Genomic DNA, 23,744 nt, shown 5'->3' with positions numbered 1-23,744 from the left:
TAGTAGCTTAACGTTTTGTAAGTGACTAGTATTGCAGTGAATTTCTTTTGTAGGTTTGGTGTTATGGAGCCTTAGAAACTGTAGGTTTATAGTTCCCTGTTGATGACCTTTTATAGCTTGCCGGGTCTCCTTGGCTCTGGATTCCAAACCTGTTCTCAGCGTGAGTAGTAGTCATACCCAAATATATGTTTTTGAAAATCTTATATGGAGGCCAAAAAGCTTAGAGTCACTCTTGACTCTGTTTCTCTCACAAACTGTCTGCCAGCAAATTCTGTTGGGCCTGCCTTCTGATAAATTCCACATCTGACCTCATTCCACTGCCACTGTTGCTGCCAGCCTAGTCTGCAGACACTCAGATCTTTTTTCTTTAACTGAGCTGTAGTCGATGTACAGCATTATGTAAGTTACAGGTGTACAACATAGTGATTCACACTTTTTAAAGGTCATAGTCCATTTGTAGTTGTTATAAATATTGGCTGTATTCCCTGTGTTGTACAATATATCCCTGTAGCATTTTTTTAAAATTAATTAATTTATTTATTTATGGCTGTGTTGGGTCTTCATTTCTGTGCGAGGGCTTTCTCTAGTTGCGGCAAGTGGGGGCCACTCTTCATCGCGGTGCACGGGCCTCTCACTATCGCGGCCTCTCTTGTTGCGGAGCACAGGCTCCAGATGCGCAGGCTCAGCAGTTGTGGCTCACGGGCCTAGTTGCTCCGCGGCATGTGGGATCTTCCCAGACCAGGGCTCGAACCCGCGTCCCCTGCATTGGCAGGCAGATTCTCAACCATTGCGCCACCAGGGAAGCCCATGTAGCATATTTTATACCTAATTGTTTGTACCTCTTATTCCCCTACCCCTATTTCACCCCTCCCCCTTCCCACTGGTAACCACTAGTTTATTCTCTGTATCTGTGAGTCTGCTTCTTTTTGGTTATATTCACTAGATTGTTGTATTTTTTTAGATTCCACATATAAGTGATATTATACAGTATTTGTCTTTCTCTTTCTAGCTTATTTCACTTAGCATTATACCCTCGAGGTCCATCCATGTTGTTGCAAATAGCAACATTTCATCCTTTTTCATGGCCGAGTAGTATTCCTGTGTGTGTGTGTGTGTGTGTGTGTGTGTGTGTGTGTGTGTGTGTGTGTCTCACAGCTTCTTTATCCATTTGTCTATTGATGGATACTTAGGTTGCTTCCATATTCTGGCATTTGTAAATAATGCTGCTGTGAACATTGGGGTACATGTATCTTTTTGAATTAGTTTTTGTTTTTTTTTCCAGATAAATACCCAGGAGTGGAATTGCTGGGTCATATGGTAATTCTGTTTTTAGTTTTTTGAGAAACACTCATTTCTTTTTTTTTTTTTTTTTAATATATATTTATTTATTTATTTGGCTGCACTGGGTCTTAGTTGCGGCACAAGGGATCTTCGTTGTGGCATGAGAACTCTTAGTTGTAGCATGTGGGATCTAGGTCCCTGACCAGGGATTGAACCCAGGCCCCCTGCCTTGGAAGTGCGGAGTCTTAGTCCCTGGACCACCAGGGAAGTCCTGAGAGACACTCATTTCTTGCTTGGATTATTGCAGAAGCTTCCCAGCTGCTATCACTACTTCTAAGCTTTTCCCCTTTCAGCCTATTCTTAACTAGAATAGTGATCCTTTAAAAATGTAAATCAGATGACATTGGGCTGTTCAGGGTGGTATGACCATAGACTAAAAATGTAAATCTGATTATGTCACTCCTCTGTTCAGAAACCTTCCAGTGGCTTTCCATCTCATGCAGAGATAAGAGCTGATGTTCTTATACAACCTCTAAGCTAAGCTGACCTCCTTACGGTTCCTGGAAAGCTTGCCCCCTCTCCGGCCTCAGGGCCTTTGCACTTGCTGGTCCCTCAGATATCCTCCTGGACTGCATCCTCCCTTCCCTCACTCAGATGCACCTTCCCAGAACAGCCTTTCTTGTCCCCTGCCTCCCCCCTGCCATAATCTGTGACTTGTCTGCACTTTTATGCTTTATTTATCTTGTTTCTCTCTCACTTCATTACAGTGTATGATCCATGAGAGCAGGGATTTTTTTTTTAACAGTTTGAGGAATGTCCTTCATATTTTATTTTTTTAATTATTATTTTCATTGAAGTATAGTTGATTTACAATATTGTGTTAGTTTCGGGTGTATAGCATAGTGATTCATTTTGTTTTGGTTTGTTTTTTCAGGTTATATTCCATTGTAGGTTACTACAAGACATTAGGTATAGCTCCCTATGCTATACAGTAAATCCTCGTTGCTTATCTGTTTTGTGTATAGTAGTTTGTATCTGTTAATCCCATACTCCTAATTTGTTCCTCCATCCCTTCCTCTCCCCTTAGGTAACCATAAGTTTGTTTTCTATGTCTGTGAGTCTGTTTCTCTTTTGAATATAGATTCATTTGTATTATTTTTTAGATTTCACGTATAAGTGATATCATATAGTGTTTGTCTTTCTCTGTCTAACTTATTTCACTAAGCATAATATTCTCCAGGTACATCCATGTTGCTGCGAATGACATCATTTCATTCTTTTTGGTGGCTAATATTCCATTGTATATATATACCACATCTTAAGCCAGTCGTCTGTTGATAGGCATTTGAGGTGCTTCCGTGTCCTGGCTGTTGTCAATAGTGAGAGCAGGGATTTCCGTCTTGTTCTGTTCACTGTAGAATCTCCAGTGCCTGGGACAGTGCCTGGCCCCGGGTAGGCAATCAGTGACACGTGCGGACTGCAGGAATGCCGTCTCTTCCTCCCCTCACTGCTGGAGCCTGGGTGGGTTGGGTGGGCGGGACGTGCATGGGCAGGACGGGGCTGCTTTCCTGGGGCAGCATCCTGAGTTCCTCCCCCCTCTGCAGCTGCTCAGCCAGCACTTCCTGCCCGCATAGAAGTTACTCATCCTCCAGGCTGCAGGCTGGCAGCGTGCTATAAATTGGCTTTGGCAAAGTTACAGGTAGATGAAGGCATGTTGGGATTTGAATACGGTGGAACTTTAGAGTAGATGAGGACATTCAGATGTCTTTCATTTTGGTAGGCAGTGTTTGGAACTTTATTTTGGAATTAATCATACGTATTAAAAAAGGTAAGGGGAGACATTCAAGAAAACCTCCAATAGTCACCACAAAGGGCCTGCATCCTGAAAGAAATGCAGGAAGAGGCTGCCCGGCTTTGAGGATAACAGAATGGGAACGTACTTTGGCTAATTGGGGCTGTGACTATTTTGTTGTTTGGGGTCAGTTTTGTTTTCTGAGAGAGAATTCTATGGATTGCGGGGGTCTGCGGCTGTATAGATTGAACATGGAAGAAGCACACTTTGGAAAAATCTCAAGGATTGATGTTTATTCTCTTCCACTTATTTCTGGTGAGACCTGTGTTGTTTTTGAGGAAATTGCTCCTGTCATAACCCTTGACAAACCTGTCTCTATCTCCTAAGTCTAGACCAGTGTCTCTTTTATGTGGGAAGCGTTTCACCTCTGGGCATATCAGAAACCCCTGCAGGAGTTTTTACCAACGACACTGTGTGCGTGTGTGTGTGTGTGTGTGTATACATGTATGTCTTCAGAGATTTTAATACAATACACTTCTGTATCTTCTAGGTGAGAGACAAATGACAGAAAAGAAACCAATATTAGGGATTTAAAAATATGATTACAAGTTTATTGTCATTTGCTTCTTGCTCATTCACTGAAAATTAGAAGATATATAAAAAACAATCAAAGAAACCACCTGAAGTCCTCCCTCCTGCTCACAAGATAACTTGCTATTAGTTTTGGTGTGCAGGCTTCAAACATTTTCCTGTACAAGTGTATAATATATCACAAAAATAGAATAATATCTAATGTAATAATATTTATATGTTGTTAGCTAGGTATACAATTATATACACTGTTTATGAAACAAAAATGGAATCATACGTATATAAACAAAACTGGAGTTACACCATAGATATTGCCTGCTTTTTTTCACTTAGAATTATTGTGAACATTTTTCCATATCACTAAATATAGATCTACGTTATCATTTTAAATGACTACATTATATAGATGTATTCATTAGTTTATAAGTTCAGGTCATTTTCAGTTTTTTTTCAATTATAACAATGCTATTATGAATATTTTTGTGTATAGACATTTCTGTGTTTATTATATATGTGTTTTTTAATGGCAGTTTGCTAGATATCTGATAGGTATAATCATTTTTCTTTAAATAAAATACTAAGACATGTGGTCACACACTTTTTTTCTCTGATTTGTGAAGATGTTACCTAAGTATTAACAATAAGATAGAGAAATCTAGTTATATTTAGCTGTACTTTAAAAGAATTGCGAATACTGGAAAAAAATACGTGAAGTTGGAATTGTCGTAGAAACTTGGGAGAGATGGTTACTAGTTATTAGTATGTGTTGGCTTAAGCCCATTACCTGCTTTATATGCAGCCCTGGGCTAAGGTAATTGATCTTCCCAGTGATGACCTGCTTCAAGCATTCCAGTATGTCAAAGGGAGGCTGAGTTATCTTGTATAGTTATGGTTCTACAGGTGCTTTGATCTGAGTGTTTATTAAAGTATTTGTTCTGTGATTGTCTTACAAGTAATTGAAAATTAATTATTTACACTTGGTAGCCTTCAGTTAGCCAGAGCATTTACTTAATACTCTTGTTTCTCCCAAACTTCAAATAAATAGGAGTTTACTGAAATTTCTTCTTATATTAAAACTACACAGTATAGGTAAGTCTGTGTATGTCTGTGTTATTGAGTCTAGATGTTTAGGTAATTTAAATTGACAAGAAGTTAAAATGTTTATCTTGATGAGATAACACTAATTTTTAAGGAATCTATTTCTAAACATTACACCATAGATTTACTTGGCAGAATTCCACAAGCAAACAGAATTTCAATTATGAGGTAACTTAGTCTCTGGATTCTGATGAATATGAGTTCTCTGTTCAGGCAGGTCCTACCAGTTCTGATTTTTCTCAAACACACTTTAAAAACTTACCTAGTAAATAATATCAATGCCATGTGGGTTTTTTGTTTGTTTTGATTTTGCTTTGTTTTGGTTTATTTCAGTTGCTCCTGGGAGCAAGGGACAAAGGAATCTAAAGGAGAGAATTAAGGGGATGTAATAAAAAACGAAAGAATCACTAGTAAAGAAGTGTCAGATCACAGGAAGCAATAATCCCATTCTACCGGCCAGTTCTCTTCTGAAATATTGTGTTCAGTTGTGCACTATTTTTTTTTCTTTGCTTTTTTTTTAAAGCTTAGTGGTATTTTTATGGAGGAATTTTTTTTTAATTGATTAATTTATTTTGGCTGTGTTGGGTCTCCGTTTTCTGTGTGAGGGCTTTCTCTAGTTGCGGTGAGTGGGGGCCACTCTTCATCGCCGTGCGCGGGCCTCACTGTCGCGGCCTCTCTTGTTGCGAAGCACAGGCTCCAGACGTGCAGGCTCAGTAGTTGTGGCTCACGGGCCTAGTCGCTCCGTGGCATGTGGGATCTTCCCGGACCAGGGCTCGAACCCATGTCCCCTGCATTGGCAGGCAGATTCTCAACCACTGCGCCACCAGGGAAGCCCTGTGCACTATTTTTAAAAGAATGTCAGTAACAATCTAAACTTGCATGAGGAAGGAAATTAAATGGAATGATGTAGGGTTAAGGCTATGAAATCCTTTTTCTTCTCCAGAATTGAGAGAAGAGCCAGCTGCTAAATGACAATTATCCTCATTTTAGATGAAGGATTAGGCTTATCAGTGTTGCTCCAGTGGACCCCACTAGGATCTGTGGGCAGAAATTCTAGGAGTTGATTTTAGTTCCCTGAAAATAAGAACTGTCTAACATGAAGAGCGGTCCAGCAATGAAATAACAGGCTCCCAGGTGAGAGAGTGAGCCCAGAGCTGGAGCTGAAAGGGACCACCATCTACAGGTCTTCTGTGTACAGTGATATTTTTTTTTTTTTTTAATTCGAACAACCGAGCTGATTTTGATAAGATCAGAAAAGCGATAGCACACTTAATGTTACCTGTTGATGGGGAAATTCAGATTCTAAACATATAAAGAGAAATATAATCTCCCTAGACAAACAAATAAGTAGACCATCATATTTAAAGTAGACTCTCATAAGATTGCTTTGTTCAAGTCAGGCAGTCTCAATTTTCTGGTGACAGACACCAGATAAGTATAAATCAGAAAACCATCTTCACTTCGGCCTGGCTTACCCTTCGTGTCCCCAAGGTAGCTGACTTGTAAATACTCTTCCACTTCTATCCTTTTCTATAAAACAAGATATAATGGCTAGCCAAGCGTTTTGTATAATTTTTTAGTCAAAAGGATTTTATTTGATATCGTCAGAGAAGATATAAGGAAAGACATAGTAATATCAAAAGAAAAAGAATGATGAAACCATACTAATTCACATCTGCCTTTTGTACAATGATTTCTTGAACTCTGGGGAGGAGGTGAACTTTAGACAGCCCGTAGGTCCCTTCTAATTCTGAAATGTTAGGATTTTATACATTGGCTAGTGAAATGCCCAAACCAAATGCTTAGTCCTAAAAGTCTATTTTCTGTCATTTAGTTAAAAAAACTTAAATGCTTTTCTGTTGAAACTTCTGATGGCTCTGCAGCTGCTTTCTGCAATGACACAATTACTTACTTGAGCCTGGGTTGTGTCCTAGTGCTATAAACATTCTTCTCCCATCCAAAAATTTCTTTTTTTAAAAAAAATTTTAATACCTTTATTAAGGTACCTGAGGATGTACATTTACAAAAGAGAATATCTCAGTGTAAGAATTCTATCATTGCATTAATTTAAGCAACAATGAAAATTCACAGTTAATTTCTAAGAAGTTGATGATGTAAAGATAGTGCTGACTGAAAAGCTGAATATAAAAAGATAATTTCTGTAATTTATTCAAATGGTATATTCACCTAAAGGCATTAAAGACGTATTTACTAGGTGATTCATCATAGCAATGTGTATAGAAACAAAAAATATTATAGTGAATAATATTCCTCAATATGTATTATTGGTGCTTTTAAATTTTGGAAAGAACAATTAACATGAAATCTACTGTCTTAACAGATTTTTAAATGCACGCTATAGTATTATTCACTATAGGTACAGTGTTGAACAGCAGATCTCTAGAACTTGCTCACTTTGGGTAGCTCAGACTTTATACCTTCAGACAGCAACTTCCGATCTCCCCCGGCCCCTGGCAACCACCATTCTACTCTGGGTTTCCATGAGTTTGCCTGTTTTAGAGTCCTTGTCTCAGTGGAATCGTGCAGTTTTTGTCCTGTGACTGGCTGACTTCACTGAGCATAATGTCCTCCAGGTTCAGCCATGGTGTCGCATGTGGCAGGATTTCCTGCTTTTAAAAGGCTGAATAGTATTCCATTTGCAGGTATGTACCACATTTTCTTATTGTGCAAAGAAATAGAAGGGAACCGTCTAGGATGAAAACTGGAAACCATTTATGCATTAAGATGATGGTATTCTGGGTGAATTTTTACTTTTTGTGTATCAAGTTGCTAATTATACAATGTTTCAAAAGTTATATATATAGTATGTAATGTATTTTATAGTTACTCTAGGATTAAGGATTTAAGGATTATTAAGGATTCCCCCCACCCCACCCCACCAAGGCAAATATGAAGTTGGGTAGTACAGGTTCCTAAGTGTAGGACTTTTGAACTATTCAGGAAGTTTGAAACAGCATGATTAGATTGCTGTGTGCTCGGGTGTCATGGGTAACCTGTTACCAGATAGTCTCAGTTACTCACTTCCAGGTCTCCAGCTCTGGTCCCAGATTCTCTTAGCTGCCATTGATGCCAGCTCCAAGGTTAAAGTAGACACAGAGCTGTAGACTTAAAAAGGACACTTTTGGTCCAGTTCCTTTATTTAGTCGATGGGAGTGCTGAGCTTCGGAAAGAGGAGGTGACTGCCTAGGACCGCAGACTTGAGACCAGAAGCCAGGTCTGCAGACTCCTCACTGTGTGCTCTTTATTACTTCACTGTGCAGACGTGGTAAATTGGACTCTGGCTGCCTTCCTTCTAGGGGATGGTCTACGTCCAACTACTATTCTTTTTGGAGCTGTTTGGGTGGAATTTATACCTGAAATGAAATGGAAATAGAAATGGCAAATGTATTCTCTTACATTACAGTTCAGCATTGAGACATTAAATCCATCATTTTGCTGGTCTCAGAAATAATATGTAAAGAAATAGTGTGTAATATTAGAACTGTCCAAATTCTTTATCATATGCAACAACAGAATTCCTTTTATCAAGTTCTGCTAATTTAATTTTGGAACCTGAGGAGAGAGGTGGGAGAATACAGCTAGAGAGGAGGGCAGGGGCCAGATCAGAAGAGACCATGAAGGCCTTGGAAGAAGTTTGGGTTTTTATTCTAAACACAGTAGGAAGCCATAGGAAGGTCTCAGTCAGAGAAGGAGCACATTTAATTCTTTAAAGATTTCAGCTTCTCACTAAAGGACTCATAAATGGAGGGGGCGGAGTCAAGATGGGGTACTAGGAGGACGCGGAATTCGCGTCTCCTCACAACTAGGGCACCTACCAGGCACCGGCGGGGGACCATGGACACCTAACGGGACGGGAGGAACCCCAGCGACCGGTTGTTTCAATTACAGTTTTATTTTTCCTTATATATTTTTTATCTTTCTAATTTTATTTTGTTTTTTATTCTTTGATATTATACTGCTCCATTTTTTCTTTCTTCCCCCCCTTTTTTTTTTTAAACCGCGCCACGAAACTTGCGGGATCTTGGTTCCCAGGCCGGAGGTCGGGCCTGAGCTCCTGTGGTGGGAGCTCCGAGTCCAAACCGCTGGACTAACAGAGAACCTCAGACCCCAGGGAATATCAGTCGGAGTGAGGCCTCCCGGAGGTCCTCATCTCGGCACCAAGACCCAGCTCTATCCAGCTGCTTGCAGACTCCAGTGCTGGATGTCTCAGGCCAAACAACCAGCAAGGCAGGAATACAGCACCACCCATCAGAAAATAATTTTGAAACCTGAGAATTGAGTTGGATGAATTGGTTGTGATTTTCACTTCATTTTTCTTTTGCTTCTTTCTCTCCCAACTTATTTTGTATCCTGGACTGATCTTTAAACATTGTTTTTACTGTATTACTCCCTCCCTTTCCTCAAAACGAACCCAGGGGACTCTTCACTGCTGTGCGTTACTGCACAAAGTCGAATTTGATTTCTCTCTGATTTATTGCTGGTCCTCAACCTCTGGCTGACTTTATCTTTTCAGTTATATTTTCTATTACTTTCCTCTCCCCCAAGCCCTTTGCTTCAGTAGACTCATGACTCGTGTCATTTTGATTGCCTGAACACCTTATCTTCTGCTCTTTTGCTTACCCAACCTTTACTTGTCCCCTCTTTAAAACTTCCTAAGTACTCTGAGTGACCCCTAATAACCTTTGCTTCTGTATTTCTTTAAAAAAAAAAAAACTTTATTTACCAGTTTTTGTTATAAAATGTGCTTTTAAAAAGAGATTCAGGAAAGAGAAAAACAAATACTGTATGCTAACACATATATGTGGAATCTAAAAAAAAAAAAGGTTCTGATGAACCTAGGGGCAGGACAGGAATAAAGACACAGACATAGAGAATGGACTTGAGGACACGGGGAGGGGGAAGGGTAAGCTGGGATGAAGTGAGAGAGTGGCACTGACATATACACACTACCAGATGTAAAATAGATAGCTAGTGGGAAGCAGCTGCATGGCACAGGGAGATCAGCTCAGAGCTTTGCGACCACCTAGAGGAGTGGGATAAGGAGGGTGGGAGGGAGACGCAATAGGGAGTGGATGTGGAGATCTACGTATGCATATAGCTGATTCACTTTGTTATACAGCAGAAACTAACACAACACTGTAAAGCAATTATACTCCAATAAAGATGTTAAAAAAAAAAAAAAAGAGATTCAGGCAGTGAAGAAAATCCCTCCTATCTCAAGTTCCTAGTTCTTCTGAGGTAACCACTGTTAAGTGTCCTTTGTAGCCTTCTCATGTTTTTTGCTCGTGGTCACAAAATGGCTGCCTTATCTCTAGGCATCACATTTGCATTAAGACAGTAAGTCAGGGAAGGGAGAAAAAAATGGTGTCATGACCCATATCTGAATTTTTTTTTTTAAAGCAAGAGCTTTCCCAGAAGCCCAAAGCAGACTTCTGTTTATGTCTCACGGGCCAGGTCTGTGTTACATGGCTATTCCTGGCTATAAGAAACTCTGGTATACAGAGTATGTATTTAGTTTTCTCAGTCCCTCCAGTGGAGGTAATAAGGAAGAGAAGGGAGTTGGGAGTGTATTTTGAATGAGCCACCAGATTGTGTCTACCACACATAAAATGTTAATTTTATATTGGATTTTCATAAGTTAATTTTACAACAAGTCATTTTGCTATATTCTCTTATTGTTTTGAATAACTTTTCAGCTGTTCCTCTTTTGTCTTTTTGTGGTATGTTATTTTAAAAATATGAAAAACTTTCCTTTTTCTATTTTAGTATTAAAAATCTCTTATATGAAGAAGCTTACGATGTAGATAATGGAAAACTCAATCAAAATGAGTTTAAAGACAAAAGGAATTTATTAATTCACATAGCGGGACAGTGTGAAGGTAGGGTGGGCTTCAGGTGCAGTTTGATTCAAAGAATCCTGGTGTTTTCAGGTTCTGGCTTAATTTCTCTGTGATTTTCTTGGTATGTGGCTTTGTCCTTGGCTGACCTCCTTTGTAGTAGCAGAATGGTTGCACCCTGTTCACCAGAGAAGAATGTCTCTTCTGATAGCTCTCCTAGGCTTCTTTCCAGAAAGTCTACAGAAAACATGGACAAGGTGTCTGTTCATCCTTGAACCAATCCCGGTGATTTCCTGAAGCCTGCCCGTCCTTCATAGACTGAATTGAGTTTTCATCAATGTCTCTGTTTCTTTTATTGTTTTTAATGTGGTATCCATTTCTATCGTAGCCTAATTCTTCTTTTCTATTTCTTCCCTGAACTTTGCTAGCTCTCTTCATTTCCCCTTGTTGTCTTACTGTTTCCTCTTTGAGCTCTTACTTCAAAGAGGTTACGCCTTTTTTTTTTAATCTCATAGAGAAATGTTGGTTCATAAAATTCAAATTCTTTGCAGCATGATTTCTCTGGTGTGTTTTCTTTAACTCGTTATTTGTAACTGTCCTTTCTTTCTTTTATCGTGCACATTACTTGCATAATTCAGTGATGGTTCCTTTCTCGTTATTTCTCAGTTTTAAATGAGATTGTTCTTTCTGGGGTAGCAATTTGCTGCATGATGTGTTTGGGAGTGCAGGGGCTACAGGCAGCTGCCTCAGAGTACTTGCTTAGCAGTGCTCCATCCGGAGGGTCCTTCTCTCCAGTATGGCAGGAATTTTGGCTGTGAAATCAGTGTGCTCAGGTCCTTCTCACTTAGTGTCTGAAGAGAAACAAGCAGGGTATATGTGTCCATTTTTGGGAAGACTGTAGTGTGTGATCATCTTGCTGTTTGGTGCCACTTCTGCCCTGAGGAAGTGAAGTGTGTGGTGGTCTGGTCGCCCTTTGGTGTTCTGCGTTTTCCTTGATTTGTGGGAGCAAAGCTGAAATGCAAGTTCAGTTAACATAATGCTTAAAAGTCTTCTCTTAGGATCCCACAGTTACTTAATTTTTAATTCTGAGAACTAAATTCAAATGGTTTTCCACTGGCATTTCGTATACCCAAGTCCCCAAAGAAATATATATATATTTTAAACCTGTAACATTAATCAAACAAAAAACCCTAGTGGGATAGAGATGTGCTGACGAGTGCCAGGTAAAACTCAGATTTTGAAATGGGCATATTTCACAACTTGAAGAACAAAGGAAAGTATTTGCATAGTAAATAGAAATTCAGTAGAAGGAGGAGAATTTGGCAATTATGGGGTGTCTGCTAGTACTAGCACTGTGCTGAGTGTTTCAGACTAAGCAGAGGACCCCAGGAAGCTCTTGGTCTATAGGGGAGGTAAAGCCATTTGAGACCAGAGCAGGCTGTGTTTAGTGCCCTGCTAAGAGTGCTGGCATCCAAGGAGAGGATCTGCCTTTTGGGGGTGCCAGCATCATCCCCATTTTCCGAAGATGGAGAACTAGACCAGAGAGGTTAAGTTATATGCCTCAACTCACAGAGCTAGTTCGTAGCAGAACCAAGATTGGAACCTACTTCTGACTAACTCCTGGCCTCCAGGACTACACATTTCAAATATTTCTATCATTTAAGTTACCTTTGTCCACAGTAATCAAAATTCACTTAATATGCCTCTGGAATAATTGATCAGTTATATCAAATATTTACTTTTGTTTGTGTCTAACGAAGTACTCAACCCCGCTTTGGAATGCTCTTCTTTTAAGGGCCCAGACAAATGCCACTTTCTTCATGAAGCTCACCCCTAAGTCCCTTCAGAAAATAGAGTTTCTCCCTCCTCTGCCTTCTGTTTTTGTTTGTGGTTCCTGTGGTCTGTCGTCAATTATGAGCTCTTCAGGGACAGGGACCATGTTGGCTTCATCTTCGGACCCCATCCTGTTCTAGGCCAGTGAAGTGGTACCTGGGTTAACATGGCACCCTGTCCGTACTGTTTGTTGGGTGTCTTGCATGCCACATGTCTAGGGTTCTGAAGACAAGTGCATACTTCCTGGAGGCATGAAAATTGTATCTGTGTTGGGTTTAAATTCTAGATGTTTACCTCTCTGCTGACCCTGGACAGGATAAATTTGTGTCTGAGGCTTGGCGATAAGAGGTACGTATGGGGAGCATCGCTAGGTGCCTCTGCCTCTGGGGCTCAGCATCACTCTTTTAGCAGTAGTAATAATAATAAACTCTGGGTGGTACATTTTGTGTAGTGCCTTCTATCAACAGCCAAATAGCAAACCTTCTGGGTCTTGAAAATATCTCCACATTCATGTACTAAGTGCACACTGTAGGCATTTAAACATTTTATAAGTGCCTATGGGGCAAGTTACTCAGATGCTCTTTTCATTCAGTGCGTTTACGAGTGAAAATTGAGGACATGATTTTTCTCTTTCATGAAGAATAGCGGGCCACGTGCCAGATGAATAAGAGGAAAGGTCCAGAGAGAGTTCATGTATTCTTTTTCCTCTGTGGCCTTTCCAGTTTATTAAAACTGGCAGCCGATTCTTTCATTAATCATGACATTAAGACAGCAAACACACTGCGATGCTCTGTCAGAAGATGATTGGAAGGTTCGCTTCGGTAAGAGGAAGAAGGGGACTTCCCTGGTGGTCCAGTGGTAAAGAATCCACCTTCCAGTGCAGGGGACAGGGGTTCGATCCCTGATAGGGGAACTAAGATCCCACATGCCGCAGGGCAACTGAGCCTGCCCACCACAACTACTGAGCTTGCGCACCTCAACGAGAGAGCCTGTGAGCCACAACTACAGAGCCCACGCGCCCTGGAACCCGTGAGCCACAACTAGAGAGAGAAACCCACACGTCACAACTAGAGAGAAGCCCACATGCCGCAACGAAACATCCTGCATGCCGCAACTAAGACCCAGCGCAGCCAAAAATAAATAAAATAAATAAATAATAAATACATCTTAAAAAAAAAAAAAAAGAGGAAGGAGGCTTCTGTTTTGCGTGTCAGCCCTCCAGAGGAAAACGTGTCAGTTACCTTTCCTTGGTGGTTGCAGGTCAGACTAGAAGTGGTTCACAATGAGGTATCACCTCACACTGGGCAGAATGGGTATCATCAAAAAATCTACAAACGATAAATGCTGGAGAGGGTGTGGAGAGAAGGGAACCCTCTTTCACTGTTGGTGGGAATGTAAATTGATACAGCCACTATGGAGAACAGTATAGAGGTTCCTTAAAAAACTAAAAATAGAACTACCATACGACCCAGCAATCCCACTACTGGGCATATACCCTGAGAAAACCATAATTCAGAAAGATAGGTACTTCCCTGGTGGTGCAGTGGTTAAGAATCCACCTGCCAATGCTGGGGATACGGGTTTGATCCCTGGTCCGGGAAGATCCCACATGCCGCGAAGCAATTAAGCCCGAGTGCCACAACTACTGAGCCTGTGCTCTATAGCCCGTGTTCTGCAACAAGAGAAGCCACCGCAATGAGAAGCCCACGCACCACAACTAAGAGTAGCCCCTGCTCACTGCAACTAGAGAAAGCCCGCACACAGAAATGAAGACCCAATGCAGCCAAAAATAAATAAATAATAATAAATAAATAATTAATAAATTTATTTATTTTTTTTAAAAAGATACATGTACCACAGTGTTCATTGCAGCACTATTTACAATAGCCAGGACATGGAAGCAACCTAAATGTCCATGAATAGATGAATGGATAAAGAAGATGTGGCACATATATACAATGGAATATTTCTCAGCCATAAAAAGGAACGAAATTGAGTTATTTGCAGTGAGGTGTATGGACCTAGAGTCTGTCATACAGAGTGAAGTAAGTCAGAAGGAGAAAAACAAATACTGTATGCTAACACATATATATGGAATCTAAAAAAACAGTACTGATGAACCTAGTGGCAGGGCAGGAATAAAGACGCAGACGTAGAGAATGGACTTGAGGACCCAGGGGAAGGGGAAGCTGGGATGGAGTGAGAGAGTAGCTCTGACACATACACACTACCAGATGTAAAATAGATAGCTAGTGGGAAGCTACTACATAGCACAGGGAGATCAGCTCGGTGCTTTGTGACCACCTAGAGGGGTGGGAGGGAGGCTCAAGAGGGAGGGCATATGAAGATATATGTCTACATATAGCTGATTCACTTTGTTGTACAGCAGAAACTAAGACAACATTGTAAAGCAACTATACTCTAATAAAGATGTGAAAAAAACAAAAAAGAACCCCCAAAACCTAGAAGTGGTTCAGCGTGTGCTCCAAGCCGTTTGTACCTTTAGCACGTCTGCAAATAAAGTAAGGCCATTTGGTTGTTGCTTTGGGGAGTAGACACCACTAAGTGTGCAGGTGCAGTGCGGTTCTTTCTCGTGTTTCCCTCTCTCTTTTTAAAACTTGTTTTACTGGGGAAATGGGGAAGAGAGAGAGAGCAGGAAGAAGCATTTACTTAGATGCAGTGTAAATTGGCATTACTGCAGCGAGGGTCATAATTTTCTTCTTGGCAGCTCGTAGCACAGGGCTGGTAGCACAGATATCCTGTCGCGGTGATCCTTGAATAACCGGGCTGTCACAGAACACCGATAGGCATTCAGAAGTAATAGGATTATACCTGACACTTTAATGGGTGAAGCGGTCAGGCTCCGTAACCCTCTCGTAACTAGCCTCACCTAGAACTAGAGACAACTGGTAATTTTAGTTTTTCTCATTCTTTTTTTGGAGAGAAAAGCCAGATTTCTTCTAGGTAGCCTCAGTGTTCTCCCCAAAGAAATGTAAAACGGGCACTTGGAGGCCTTTCACAGTCACTGTTGCTGAAAATAACCTAAACAATATTCTTCATGTCTATTGTGATAAAAAATGTCTCTCTCTAGTTCTCTCTGTCTCTTTTTTGCCCTGGAGGGACAGCTCTAATTCACTCTTCACATCCCTTCAGTAACAAAAACCAAAGAGAAACTCATTAGCTCATCCAGAAACAACCATCTCTAAATAATAATCACCGTCATTTATTATATAAAATATGAAACTATTGAGATTGCAAATGAAAGTGGCAGCCCGCAGTTGGATGGGGGTGAGGGGCGAAAGGGAAGAGAGGAATTGTCCAGAACCTGAGAATTTTAGGGCTGATTCTGATACGATAGAGGAGGAGGAGAGAAGAGTGTCTGTGAAGCCGGGTGGACGGGAGAGGGGAGGCGAGGCCTGGGGGGGTGTGCACCATCTGCTCTGTTCCACCAGCAGAGTAACTCGTGTCCAGTACTAGACCCTGTTTTTAATGCCGTCTTCAGGATGTGCTTTTGTTTCATTTAAGTGATGGATGAGTAGTTCATGTGATTTTTGAATATTTGACAGCTTGTAGGGTAAGAATGCTAAATTTAACTGAGCATGCATTATGATCATATTTTTAAAGTTTAAAAAAAAAAAAAAAAAGGTGTGTGCAGATACCTTCACAGGTCCCCTGCCGGCTTGAATTACTGAAATGCCTCAGGACTGCTGGCCTCTCCTTTCAGAAAGCCATGTACTATGGCCTTATTAAGCTGAAGGAAAGGGCTACTAAGACCTTTGTTCCCGCTTCTTTTTTATGGATGTTGTTTCTGTTTGAGGTTCTTGGGGTGGGGCAGGGTGGGGCGGTCTCCTTGTCTGAACAGGCCCCGCTTCTCCTCATGGGATACAGAGAAAGCTTCGTCTTAAGGAAGAATGGTGGCCGTCGTTCCCTACATTTGTGCGCACTTTGTGGTTATGGACCGCTGTGATAGCCGGGTCTGTGCTGGGCAGGGGAGGTTCGATCTACCCCTTTTGCAGATGAGGAAACTGAGGCCGGGAGGTAGATTTCCTTGATCACCATCCCTTGATCGTGGGTCGGAGCAGGATAGGACCCTGGTGGTTCTGACTCTGGGTCTGGTGCTCTCTTGTGCTGGGAAACCAGCGTGAGGTGCTGAGAGCTCGGGAAATTGGGGCTCCTGACCCCCTCAGCTTCTAGCTTCTTTCTCCTCCTTTGGGGGAGGGGAGCCACTGCTGGCTGCACCTGTAAGTGGCCATGGTCACCTGCAGCCCTTTCCTGCTCGGGTTAGTCCCAGGCCCTCCTCTCTCCTTCCCTAGGGTCTGACTCCCTCCCCAGGGCTGTGGTTCCTGTTAGTGGGGCCACAGTCGTTGGTAGTTGGCGCTTCCCTGGGAGGCTGGGATGTCGCCCGTCTGCTAAGCCTACTTGGAAACCTAGTTCCGCAGAGCCCCCCAGCTGTCCACGCGCTCTCTGCCCGACTCCCCTAGACTCCATCCAGAACTCGGGGCGTCCCATCCTTCCTTGCTTTCCTCCAGGCCCAGCTTAGGTTCTAAAGTCCTTCCTTCTCATTTTTTCTTTCAACAAATCTTCATTCATCACTTACCGGGTGCCAGGCATTGTGTCAGGTGCTGGGGAAGCAGTGATACGGGAGCTGGGGGGAGGTGGGCATCAATCAGAGGCGCACATGTGCCACTAAGTCCTCTGATGGGAGGTTCCTGGTGCCGCGAGTCACTAAAAACTCACCACCATCAGCCGTTACCGGACACGCGCTGGCGACCCTGCTCTGCTCCTCCGGTGAGTGCTCTGGCTCCTTCCCAGGACCCCTCGCACCACAAATCCCTGCCCACGGGGGGATAAGCAGGAATCCTGCTGCGTACATTTCTGGTGTTAGTACAGTTGAGTATTGATAGTTTGTAAAGCTCTAGTCCTATTCTGGCTACAGAGCATTGGTAGTTAAAAGAGAGGCTGAGAATGTAAAGCATTCCCTTCCGTGTAAAGCAAGATTGGAGCTGTGCGAATTCGAAGGAGGGGATCACTTCCTCGTGGGGAGGAAGTTGAGCTGTTTCTTAGGTGGGCTTATGTCACCCCCTGGTACTGCCCATGGGTAGCTCACTGGGATGCCCTTGAGCTCTGGAAGGGGTGGAAGGGCTGGAAGGCAGGGGGTACGAAATTCAGTTCAGAATCCCCAGTGCAGTGGTCTCATACTCAGGGGTGGGGAGTGTGTCAGAATTACCTGGGGAGCTGTTTCCAAACTGGTCTGAGTATAGTCGTTTCCTGGGTATAAGTTCAAAATATGTCTTTCCGGGCCCCCCCGGCCCCCACCCCCCAGCTTTGCTCAATCAACTGCCAGGCCCGGGGCTGGCATCCATGGCCTGGCATCCGTGGCTTTCAAGGCTTCCTGGGTGATTCTAATGCACAGCCAGGGTTGTAAACGTCTCTTTCAATGAATGGATTTCTGGTAAGCCTATGATTGCAATGTCCTCACTAACAGAAGCGTCAGTAAATAACATCCAGAGGATGACGACAAGGCCATGCTGGCAAATCCATCCTTGGAAAAATTGAATTGTTTGTGTTGTGAAAAGAATTTGATGGTATTGACCTTTATTTGATTTAATCGAACGTCTTCAACCAAAACATCTAATTCCGTTTTATGTTACCAAAATATAGTTGACTTGGTGAAAAAAATAAAATAAAATCTGAACCATCTGCTTGCTTTTTGAAGACCCTTTCTTCCCTCTTTGGTGTTTTTAGGTCAGTAATTAATCCAGGAAACTTTAAATGTCTACTCCTATAGGCACTGGGGCATATACAAAGAAAAGTAAGGCACAGATCTAACTTTAAAGAGATCACAGTGTGGTGAAGAAGATGAATTTGTTGAAAAAGTTTAGGGTACAGTTCTTACAGGTGCATGTTAACTTAACATTGCAGATGATCTCGTTTTCATACCTAGTTTTTATTCAGCTGCTTTTTGCAAATCTAGAGTGAAACTCGCCCCCTTGCAAGATAAATCATTGTAGACTTTAAAAACTCTTCTTATTTTTGGTTAAAAGTAAGACCCTGGGTGGAGTGGAAAATCACAGCTTCAGATCCCAGTTCTACACTCTTTGTGTGAGTTTGGACAAGCTTCTCAGCCTGATATGTTTCCTCATTTATAAAATGGTGAGAGTACCTCCCAGCATTGTTGTGAGGATTTAACAAGAAACAAGATACCTGAGAGAACCTGGCGCTCTGCCATGTGCCACGCCCAGCACGTAGTAAGTATCCTTTGTCTTTCTGTTCCTTCAGCTTGAGGAAATTGAAGACAGTAGGAAATTGACCTCTTGAGCTGTACCGGCCATCGATTACATTGATCACATGACTAAGGGGGATGAGTCTAACAAACGGTCCGCTTAGATCACGGTTTCTGGAAATTGAAGACAGTAGGAAATTGACCTCTTGAGCTGTACCGGCCATCGATTACATTGATCACATGGCTAAGGGGGATGAGTCTAACAAACGGTCCACTTAGATCATGGTTTCTTGGCAGCAGCATTACTGCCGTTTTGGTCCCGAAAATTCTTCGCTCAGGGAGGCTGTCCTGTGCATTGTAGTGCCTTTGGCAACATCCCTGGCCTCCATCCACTAGATGCCCGTGGTACTGCCAAGTTGTGACAACCAGACATTGCCAAAGGTCCCCTGGGTTGAGGGAAGCAAAATAGTTCTGTTTGAGAGCCAGTGGATTAGACCCTTACCCCACTGTTCTGTGTGGTGAGTCCTATCCCTCTGCCTCTTATGAGCATTTATATGTTTTTACTCTCGGTCAGAGAAGTGTGAAGTAAAACCACAGCGAGGCTGCTCTGTACCTACCCATGTAGTAGGAATGAAAAGATGAAAAAGTGCTGGCAAGGGCATGCAGCAACCTAAAATCCCATACACGGCTGGCAGGAGTATAATTGGTACAAATACTTTGGAAAACTATTTGAGTACTCAAGCTGAACGTATGCTCGCTCTGTGACCTAACGTATCTACTCAAGCTGAATGTATGCAGCAGAAATGCAGTCCGTGCTCACCAAAGACAGAGACTAGAATATTTGTAGCAGCACTGTTTATAATATCCTCCGGATAGAAACTACCTAAATGTCCATCAGCTGTAGAATGAAGTGTGGTCCATTAGAGCAATGGAACACTATACAGCCATGAAAAGGAATGATTTTCACCTTCACTTAAAAATAAGGATAACATTCATAAACATAATGTTGAATGCAAGAATCCAGTCACATAAAGTTACATACCATATGATTCTATTTGTATTAAGTGGTCAAACTAATCTAATGCTCTTAAAAGTTAGGATAGTAGTTACCTCATGAGGGTAGTTACTGGAAGGGGGCACAGGTTGGGAGGAAGCATTAAAATTCTCTCTATTAAAAAACAGGTGTGTTGTCTGTTTTCTAGACTGGATCCTAGTTGGTGGGAAGGGTGATTCTGGAGGTAGAAAAATGGTGCCTAATGAATGAAATATTGTGAAGGCAAATTGTACTGCTAGGTGAAGATTGAATCAGAAATTGGGACTGTCAGTTCAGTGACATTGACCTTCAGATGTTAAATATTTAGGACTTTTCCTCCATTGGACTTCTCCTGTTTTTACCATGGCAGTAAGTGCTAGCCAACCTGGCAAGAATACGTCTGTGGATAATTATAATTGGTGAGAATGTGAATATCAGAATAATATCTTATTTATGAAGGTTCTTTGAATGGGATTTACTGAACTAAATTGTCTGCAATAATGAAAACCACTAAAATAATCATTTTTGTTAATAAGGAAACATTTGTTTCAAGCATATAAGGCACTAGTTTAAAACTAGTAAGTTATAGTGTTTTGCAAGAGATTTCTCCTTTCTTGGGAATGCTAATTAATTATATTCCCTTCCCCAGTACTGATTTATTCTGATTTATTTAAAACATCAATCCTAGTCTGAACTTTTAAATACTATTTTTATATTAAATTCATGTTAGTAAAGCAGATTTCCTATTCACTCATTTGATATCAAATGAATTGGTTTTGTTAGGATTTTTTTAATTTTTGCAAAGTTTAATGAAAATGGAACTGTTTGTTGAAAGATATTCGCTGTGACTTTTGTTGTTGTTGTTGTTTGTTTATTTATTTATGGCTCTGTTGGGTCTTTGTTTCTGTGCGAGGGCTTTCTCTAGTTGCGGCAAGTGTTGTGGCAAGTGGGGGCCACTCTTAATCGCGGTGCGCGGGCTTCTCATTATCGCAGCCTCTCTTGTTGTGGAGCACAGGCTCCAGACGCGCAGGCTCAGTAATTGTGGCTCACGGGCCTAGTTGATCTGCGGCATGTGGGATCTTCCCAGACCCGGGCTCGAACCTGTGTACCCTGCATTGGCAGGCAGATTCTCAACCACTGCGCCACCAGGGAAGCCCATTCACTGTGACTTTTTAAGTTAAGTAAGAGGCTTATTGTGTTTGAACTCAGGTGAGAAATTAGGCAGTTTGCTTTCCGGAAGTTGTCTTTGCAGTTTAAAATTCACCCTTAGAGGGTGCTGTTGTATTGAAAGTTTAAATCTTTGCTTTGAAGAACCATTTTAAGTTTTTTAAAAAGTACATATATTTGTGTTAAAATTCCATTATATTACAGTACATAATCTAGTCATACTTAATAGAAGTTGCGAGTGTTTTAGCTTAGAAATGTTACTATTTTATAAACAATAAAAATCAAGATATACAGCTTAATGACATTTGCTTTTGTGAAAAATTTGACAAAATACTGTCTATTTTTCATCGTCATTTCAGTGTGAGCAACTCCAAGTTAGAGAAATAAGCAATGTTTTGTGATATATTTAGGAATTCTTTCCTTGAGAGAAAATGTAAAAAACACAGAGAACTTAATAGATATTCAGGTTTACATCCTTGATACTTCAGGCATTTGAAAATTGTTTTGTTTTGGTGTCTTCTTTAATTCAACAGCTACACTGTTGAAGACCTACTGTGTGCAAAACAGTCTTTATAATCAGGTAGGGGAGAGATGCATAAATCATCTCGTAGTCTGCCTTGTTTTAGAATTAAGTGCAGTGTAAACCTAAAATACAGGGGACTCATAAAGAGATTAATCCTAGCTAATGGGGTTCTTGTGAAAGGTGGGATTTTAGCTGAGCTTTTGAAGAGCCACAGAACTTTGCATTCTAAACAGTATTTAAAAGAAAAAGTTTCGTTCCTTAAGTCTTCTTTCTTACCACTCAGTGCTAAGTTTGTTTTCACTTAAACCCTCTTCTATGCTTTCCTTCTCTTACAACCTTGTCTTAGTAATTAAGATAATATAAAAAAGTGAGAGTGCCTTGACCAATGAAGTATTTAACAAACATTATCATCACCATTGTTACTGTTGCTGTTCATATTATACTGAAGAATGTGCCCGTAGATTGCAGTGGGGTCTAGAGATGCTCTTAAACATGGCACTTTTGCACATCCAACTTTTTGGTTAGTTGATAATGTAGATCAAGTTACAGTCAGACTTAACTTTCTTCCTTTGGTAGGGTTTTTGATTATTAGTCACATATAAGGTTAAAGTGATTTGAAAAAATAAATGTGTGGTAAGGAGAAAAATAAACTTAAAAATGAAAGCATTAGTTAAATATATTGGTTACTTAGCATCCTGGAAAGAAGAGGGCAATTGAATCCATTGCGGGGGGACCAAGTAGCCCTGTAGGGTTATTTACATTTCCTGGTGTCTGTGAAAAAATAATTGTTAGACTTAACATTAAAATATTCCTTGCTTGGCAAGTGTGCTAATGAAAGCATTTTATTTTATTTCTTTATTTAAATTTTATTTATTTATGTATTTATTTGTGGCTGCGTTGGGTCTTTGTTGCCGCATGCGGGCTTTCTCTAGTTGTGGCGAGCAGGGGCTACTCTTCGTTGCGGTGCGTGGGCTTCTCATTGCGGTGGCTTCTCTTGTTGCAGAGCACGGGCTCTAGGCGTGTGGGCTTCAGTAGTTGTGGCACAGGGGCTCAGTAGTTGTGGTGCACGGGCTTAGTTGCTCTGCGGCATGTGGGATCTTCCCGGACCAGGGCTCGAACCCGTGTCCCCTGCGTTGGCAGTTGGATTCTTTTTTTTTTTTTTTTTAATGTAAAAAGTCTTAGTTTATTAACTCTCTCATGAAAAATCTGCACAATCACCACAGACACAGTCACTGCAGAGTCTTTATTCCTTCCGTTGTCCCATCTCCAGCTCACTTCTTTTTGCCAGCACCAGCATTGGCCTTTGCAGTCCCCCTGACTTTCTTCATTCTGTTCTTGCGTTCCTTTCGCTGTTTTCTCGAGGTCTTTTTCTTCTCATACAGGCCATGTCTTGCAAGCCTGTGTTTGGGCTCATTCTTCTTTGCGTAATCCAAGAAATTGTAAATCATGCCAAAGCCAGTTGTCTTGCCACCACCAAAATGGGTTCGGAATCCGAACACAAAGGTGACATCTGGTGTGGTCTTGTACATTTTGGCTAGTTTTTCCCGAACTTCTGTCTTAGGTACTGTTGCCTTCCCAGGATGAAGGACATCGATGACCATTTGTTTCCGCTGAAGTAGTCGGTTGGTCATGAACTTCCTTGTCCGGATAGTTACCGTGTCGTTCATAATGGCGGCTGATCTTCAAGCAGCCAGGAAGGAAAAGAGCGGCAGTTGGATTCTTAACCACTGCACCACCAGGGAAGTCCCAGCATTTTATCTTTTAATAAGTGTCTCGAGAGTGATTTTGATCATTTGGCTTTTATGAAGCAGCTCACAGTTTTGCTGATTCTATTCTAAACTGGTAGTCAACTCTCTAGCAAGTAGAACCGTTTAACCTAGTAATTAGCCTGGGCTTCCTACTGTCATCATTTTGCCATCATTATTCCACAAAGATGTTGAGACGCTGCCATAATGAACATTTATGGAGCCCTTATTTTATACTGTGGGGAGCTTTATACCAAGAACTGAAGCTTAGTTTTCCTTTTCTCCAAAGCTTATGGTCTAGTTCGGGGTATTGTTACTAATACATGAAATAATCAGTAAATAATAGAAGACAAAAGCATATGCATACATGTCTACATTCTCTGAAAGTTTAAAGTACAGGGAGCTTCTCCTTGTAGACTGTTTTCCTTAGCCCCCAGTTTTACTGAGATATAATTGACATACACTGCCATATTGTAGACTGTTCTTTAGGACAGATACCTCATTATAAACATCTTTAAATCTTACAGAGTTCTAAATAAATGTTTGGAATTTTTAAATCTTTAGCTGTTAAATCTAAATGAAAAGGACATATCACGGTGT

At 41.3% G+C, this 23,744-nt stretch overlaps 1 protein-coding gene and 1 pseudogene across 9 annotated transcripts in view; one reads left to right on the top strand and one right to left on the bottom strand.

Moving 5' to 3' along the window:
- LOC309639020 (phosphatidate cytidylyltransferase, mitochondrial) overlaps window positions 1–23,744 on the top strand; it is a 264,790-nt gene that overhangs the window by 153,860 nt on the left and 87,186 nt on the right. The gene's annotated exons all lie outside the window — the stretch shown is intronic.
- Window positions 22,545–23,121, bottom strand: LOC309639050 (small ribosomal subunit protein eS24 pseudogene; annotated as a pseudogene). Its single transcript has one exon. The product of its transcript is annotated as a small ribosomal subunit protein eS24 pseudogene (transcript).

Source organism: Balaenoptera physalus (assembly GCF_965194825.1).
Source record: "Balaenoptera physalus genome assembly, chromosome: 11".
Lineage (NCBI taxonomy): Eukaryota > Metazoa > Chordata > Mammalia > Artiodactyla > Balaenopteridae > Balaenoptera > Balaenoptera physalus.
Note: the sequence above shows the minus strand (reverse complement) of the source record. Positions and strands in the feature narration are given on the sequence as shown.